This window comes from Lissotriton helveticus, chromosome 5_1, assembly GCF_964261635.1.
Source record: "Lissotriton helveticus chromosome 5_1, aLisHel1.1, whole genome shotgun sequence".
Taxonomy (NCBI): domain Eukaryota; kingdom Metazoa; phylum Chordata; class Amphibia; order Caudata; family Salamandridae; genus Lissotriton; species Lissotriton helveticus.
In genome coordinates, this window is record NC_136065.1 from 1899403727 (window position 1) to 1899411132 (window position 7406).

Here is a 7406-nt window from a genome sequence, read left to right on the forward strand (position 1 = left end):
TACACACTCATCCACCCATACAGTCCTGCACATATGCTGTCTTCAAAACACATACAAACAGTGAATCAGTCATTGATGCATCTATGTGCTAAGTAACACCCCCACCAAACCATACAGACACTCATACTGATACAAAAAAAAACATCTAATAACCCATATACACACACATGTAGCTACTCACCAACCCATGCAGCCACTTATACACAAAGTGAAACACTGATACAAATATTATGTACGGTATTCACTAAGATACACTTAATAAGCCAGTTAACCAATCAATTTTTTTTTTTAAAAACATCCATTAAGACACTTATTTAAACATTTATTCTTCCATCGACCTTTACATATACATATATAAAACATATTTATTTTTCAGAAAGACACACATTCACTGGATGGTGTCATCAGTGATGTCATGAGTGATGTCACTGACCATGTCATGAGTGATGTAATATGTGACGTCATCAGCAGTGCATTGCAGGCGCGCAAGTTATAGTGAGTCCAACTAACTATAACGTGGGAATTTCAATGGTTTTATGTCAGTAAAATTTCCAGCTAACTATAACTGATGTCAAACCTATGGTTTTTTCAGTGAATATATATATATATATATATATATATATCTTTCATTTTGCAAAGGCATTTTCTCGTGCACTTCCGGCTTTTCTATAAATGACGACCAGCAATTCCATGCAGTGCACGTTATTTTAATTTCATAACAGCTTTACCAGCAGCACTTCTCTGCGCGTTTCGGTCTCGCAGAGACCTTGTTCACGAGACTATTATCAACTGGTATTTCCTGCATGTGTTTTTAAATAAAGTGAAGAAAAAATTACAAAGTGACATCATTTCCTCTTGGCGGCAGCTAGGCATTGTGGTACATGTAGTAACAATATCTAAATTCCTGCATAAATGCAAAGCTAATTCACAACCTCATCAAAGTATGTGCAAAATTCACAATGTTAAATAAAACCTGTGATCACACATAAATTCATGGCTACCCCACTGGGCTGGCAGGTTTCTCAGAAAAGCCCTACTTCATTAACCTCGTGAATTTAAAATGAAGAGAATTTGAAAAATCAATACAAACTGATAAAAAATTGTCATTCCCTTCATCAATAATATACACTGTAAAAGATCATCATAAGATTAGCCTCTAAAATTCCCCCAAAATAAATATAAACACTTATTACATCATAAATATCTTTAAAAACCTTTATAGTTGGTAGATTATAAAATCCTAATGTCAGGTCCCTGGTGTTAAGATATTAGAGGGTATGATTGACCTCGTGTGAACATAGCGATATAATGCTTCTGTTAAGCAAACGATGAGAGTACTCAATCATATGCGTTCTAAGCTAGCTGAATGAGACCATAGTCAACTTCCATACCAGATCTGCCCAATAAAGTCACGTTAAAAGTATAAGAACAAGAAGAGTGAAGTGTAAAAGGAGGGAAAAGTAATTAAAAAGTGAATACAGAAGAAGCAGCTACTGTCTGACTATCCAAGTTGCAGTGAACAGCAGACACCTGTGACTACTACTGTCACCGACGTGTGATCAGGGAGGAAATTTACAAACACGTGTATGAATCCTCACTTGAGTTGAGCCCGTTCGGGGTCTTGGTATCAAGCTTGAGGATGTATCTGAATTCTAGTATCCTGAGTAAGGCCTCACGGTCCCCACCTCGACGAAGAGGGGGCACCATGTCGACCACAAAGTAGCTGAGGTGTTCCAAACTGCTATTATGGGTCTCTTTGAAGTGCCTAGCCACCGGATACGTAGCGTCGGTGTTGCTTATAGCCCTCATGTGCTGGAGTACACGTTTGTGGACCTGCAACTTGGCGCTACCAACATATTGCAGGCCACACGTGCACTCCAGCACATACACAGCATAATCAGATTTGCATGTGAGTTTCTTGGAGATCACCACCGGGACATCACTAAAGGGGCTCCTGTAAGTCATTTTATTCCTTCCCAACTTGCACGCTTTGCAAGAAGCACATTTAATGAAGCCTTTAGTCAACTGTAGCCAGGAACTTGCGGAGGCTACCTCTGGACTGCTCTTGACGAGCATGTCGCTCATGGAGTGTGCTCTACGAAAGGTCAACTCAGGATTTCTAGGTAGAGTGTGTCCTATTACCGGATCACTTTGAACAACCGACCAATTGCTATTGATAATCATTCGCAGTTTATGTTGGCGGCTGTACTGTGCGATTAGTCTGGGTGGTTCCAAGGTGTCATTTGGACTACCAGGTAGCTCTTCCAGCTTTGGGTCTAGTGCTACAGCGCAAGGGACATTGTTAGCTTTTTTGATGGCTATGTCCAGCATGTTAGAAGAATAGCCCCTGGCTAGAAATCTGAGCTTGCTCTCATTCTGTGCTTTCACAGGTTCAGAATACACACTGCATATACGTCTGACACCAAGCATCTCCCCATAAGGGATGCTGCGTATCAGATGATCTTGATGGTAACTGGTGGCATGTAGAACCGTGTTACCCGCTGTAGCATTGCGGTGTAACCGAGTCTCCAGGCAATTATTTGAAACATACACCTCAACATCCAAAAAGTTGACAGAAACTTTGCTGACATGGGCAGTAAATTCCAGATTGAGACTGTTGACATTAATTTCCTCAATAAACACTTTTGCTGCTGACTCCGACCCCTTCCAAATGAGAAAGAGATCATTGATGTAACGATACTAGGCCACTATATGGTTGTTTAGAATGTGGTCAAATCCTGTCCTGAGGGCTTGCTCCTCCCACAGTCGCGTGTGTAAACATGCATAACTGGGGGAGAAGCAAGCCCCCATCACCACACCCCTCAATTGTTGAAACACCTGACTCTGAAACAAGAAATAAGTGTTATGTAGACAGGTCAGGATCATGTGAGATAGCATACATATATATATACACACACACATTTATTGCAATAATGGTGCAACACTAGCAAAACAGTCTCAAATCAATTGCAATGCAGTAAGTCAAAAGCATAATAATTCTACTTATCAAGATTATGTAGGAGAAAAAGCGCTGGATGATTTGGCTTTGGCAGCTGCCACTGGGACGCACTCTCCAAGTACTATCTGGAAATGGTGCAAAGGAACAGAGGCTGTGGGTGATGGCAAATATGCACAACTCCATCTGTGAGATTCACCAAGTGATCCACACCGCTCTTTTTTTACACCAAAATCTAGCTTACATAATATAATTCTTTTTCTCTGGGCCAGTTGTCGTGTTGTTATCAGTAGTTTTGCTAACCTAGGATCCTCCTAACTCCTACCAGATGCATCTTGCACTTCTCACTGACTGGTACCAATCAATCATTCTACCAGAACCTTCAAGCTAATCTCTAGGCTCATTTGGATCATCATAACCTAAACAGTGTGTCTACCCGATCCACATGCCTTGGCATGGTCCAGTAAACACAATACTGTGACAGAACATAAAGTTGTGTCTACTTGAAGTACCAAAATAAGCATCATGAAATCGTCTGCTATCTCAGCGTGGTGCATGCATTTTCACTCATCAATTAAGCTAATTAACACTTCTGTGTCACAATGTCTTCCGCACACTGTATCCCATTACTGCACTCTACCCTACTGAAGTATTCCACTCGGCCATGGCATTGTGGATTGTATGTTACAATATGTTAAATGTTTTAAGAAAGCAAAACAATCACCCAGAGGTATCTAGGCCCTGCAAGGATATGGAGAAATGCCTGCCCAACTAGTTGTTGAAAAGTCAGGTTTTAAGAGCATTTCTAAAAGACAGTAGATCAGGCATTGACTTTATAAGCAGTGGAAGGGAATTCCAAAGTTTTGAATAACCCTACTACATTGTTTTTTCTGCCTCAGGAAGAAAGTCTCAACTTAGGGACGGCAATGTTCCTGGCAGTGCTATAGCGCAGCAACCTCTCTGGCTTGTACCATCTGAGCCTGTCTTTGAGACACTTCCATGACGCAGGTTCAACTGATTGGAATTTAGGGATTCCTGACAACAACCTAGCAGCTGCGTTTTGGAGAGCCTGGAGTTTGTTAGCATACTCCAATCTCATATTAAAATATAAGCCACTGCAGTTGTCCAGTTTTACTGAGACTAAAGCAGTTACCACTGTAGTTTGTAAATTAGGGGGAATGTAAGGCAAGAGCTTCTTAATTATCTTAAGTATATAAAAGTATGCAGATATGGTCACATTTTCATGGTCTCCGAATGCAAGCTTGTTATCCATAAGGATGCCTCAATTATTTACCTTGATGGCTGGTGAAGGAGGGAACCTTACTCCAAAGGCCAGCAAGATGGCGTCCAGAAGGAGGTATCTTTCTCGAAAAGAAGAAACTCCATCTTGCTGGAATTTATTTTAAGACAGTAACGGGCCATCCAATTACTAATAGCTAGCATAGAGTTGCAGACAGGTGTTGTTAAGTGGGTCAGAGAAGGACACAAAGATTTGAGTATCATCAGCATAAGATGTTAAAGAAAAGCCAGATTATTTAAATCCAAGCTGCCAGGACTGATGCATACATGTTAAATAGTGTTAGGCTTAATGAAGACCCCTTGGGAACTCCACAAGGCAAGATAAGAGTTCAGACTCAAATTCCTTCAAGGATCCCGTCTGTTCCCTTCCACTAAGAAAGGTGCTCAGGAAGGATAGGGCATGTTCCTAAATCCCGATGCTCTTGAGACGGTAAACCAACAAACTGTGGTTGACCGTATCAGAAGCCGCAGATAAGTCTAAAAGAATAAAAGTGGCGTGCCCGCCATTGTTGAAAATATGAATAATTTCCTCAGTGATCTTTATCAGAACAGTTTCCGTGCTATGGCAGCTCCTGAATCTGAACTGTGTGTGGTCCAAGAGCTACTGCCACTGTATAAAAGCAGCCATTTGCTGATTTAAGGCTTTTTCAATGATTTGTTCAGGAAACCGTAGCCTAGACATGGGCCGATAACTATTAGGATCACTGGGTCTGGGCTAGGTTTCTTTAGCAAGGAGAGTATGGATGTCTTTTCCTATAGTGTCGGGAACTGCCCAGTTGTTATAATCTTGTTAAAGAATACAGCGAGAAGGTAAGCAATGGCCTCAGGGGTCAAGTGGGTGATGGCAGCAGGACAAGAGTAGTGAGGCGAACCAGAATTTGTATTCTTTGATTTAGTCAATTACTTGTTCTTTGCTTGGGGGTAAACTCTGAAAAAATAGAGTTTGCATTCCTGCCAAGGCTGAACCTGTTTGTCTCAATTGAGATAATAGAGGAAAGAGAAGACTTGTCAAAAATGTGTTGAACATGAGAGGCCAGAGGGTTACAAAATGATGAACTGACTTCTGATATATTGGGGGAGGGAATATCTGAGAGCTTCTTCACTGTCAAGAATAATTATTTAACTGAGTTTTTAGCTAATTCTATTTCCTGTATGAAATAAACAGATTTGTTTTCCTTTATTATGGCCTTATAGACTGCGATCTCCTGCTTATATTTTGCTTTCTGTACTTGACTGTAGTCTTTCCTCCATAGCCTTTTTTGCTTCCTCCTTCCTGCAGATTTGTTTTTGCTGTTTCAGTCTTTCATGAAAACCATAGAACCGATGGTTTATATTGCCGCAGGGTAATTGCCTTAGTGTGAGGGCTGAAATACGCAGCCATTTAGAGAAACTGATTCTCAAGATCAACAGCCGCCCATTCTGGCTGTGAGTCAGTAAAAGCTGGTTGAACAGGGCAGGTTGGCTTTTAGACCATTGACGGTATGTTTGTGAAGAGAGGGATCAAGTGGGGGCTGGCCTATCTTGATTGATTTTTATGTTTTTTTTTTTAATTTCTTTATTGATTTTCAGAATAATACCGGTACAATTCGTAAAAAAGGAAAAATTAAGAGAATCACAGAGAACTAAAAACAAGAAAACATTGCATTTGCCAAATAAGCCATAGCACACAAAATTAAGGCATTGCTGAGAACATTGACAGCTCCAAAATTGCAAAAAGGGCCATGGTCAGTTACAAGTAGATGTAAACCCAACAGCACAAATGACATGACAATAAACATGGCTTTCTCACAGTGCATTCCATGTACCAGATCATAACTCAATGATTGTTGTATTTGCCCCTGTGATCGTTATACCTTTAATTTGAGTCAACTCCGGTGACAGAGTTGACTACCCCACCTGCCCGCGGACCCAGTCTATGAATGGCCCCCAGATGTCTTTAGATCTAGAGGCTGGCGGCATTAGTTCCCAAAACGTGGCTTACTGTGTTTGCCCATAAGTGACCTCCCTGATCCGGTTCTAAATAGTTGGTTTCCTCTTACTACCCCACAGCAGGGCTACCTGACGCGTGGCGAAAAGGAGCAGCAGAGCATGTAGTTTACGTTTTTTGACATGTGTGTCTTTAACACATCCCAACAAGCCCAATAATGGAGAAGGAGACAGTGTGATCTCGAAAATCTGGGTTATAGCTACAAATATCCCAACCCAATAGTCAGTAAGGACCGGACAGTCCCATGCCATGTGCAAAAAGGAGGCTGCAGCCACCCCGCATCGCCAGCAACAGTCATTTTCCCTTAGCCCCATTTTATGTAAACCTACAGGTGTTCTATAATAACGATGTAAAAACTTAAAATGAATAAGTCTGAGCTTATAATTGGGCGATAACTCGGTCATCTGGGCACAACAATACGCCCATTGGTCGTCTGAAAGGGGGGGCGCTATATCAGCAACCCATTTCTGCCGAGCATGGGAGGCAGTCACTGGGGCGTCACGTTGCATTGTCGTGTACAGTCTGGTGATAAGCTTGCGTGGGGATGGAGATCGAAAAAAGGTTTTCCAAAGCGTTTAATGGAGTTGGCTGAGAGGGGAATTCTCTATGTAATGCTTTACAGGCAGCCCTGAGTTTGTGATACAAGAAAACCTCGCCGAAGGGCACTGTTTGTCCTTCCTCTGCAACTGGAGGGCCTCTAATCGACCCCTCTGGGTACAGGTCTGCAAATGTGTAAAGAGACAACCACTTCGCCACCTGGCCACTGATCTCGTCCTGAATATTTAGCAGTATGGGATTTTGTGCGAGGGGAATAGAGGGAGCATACAGAACCTTTGCACCCACCCTTCTTCGCAGTCCGTCCCAGGCCCATCTTAGGGTCTCAGGAGTGACAATATCGTCGCTGGGCCTCCTAATGGTCTGAAAAATGGCCACTCCGAGAGGAACAGGCGCCACTACATCCGCCTCCACTGCTACGTGAGGTTGAAAAGGTGTCGGGTGCACCCAGTAATGTAGGAATTGTGCCTGCGCACACAGTGCATACAATCTTATATCTGGTGCACCCAGCCCGCCTTGAGCAGTGGGAAGCGTCAGAAGGTCCCACGACACCCTCGCATGCCCATTCGCCCAAACCAAAGAAATCCATAAGGATTGCAATGTTTTGAA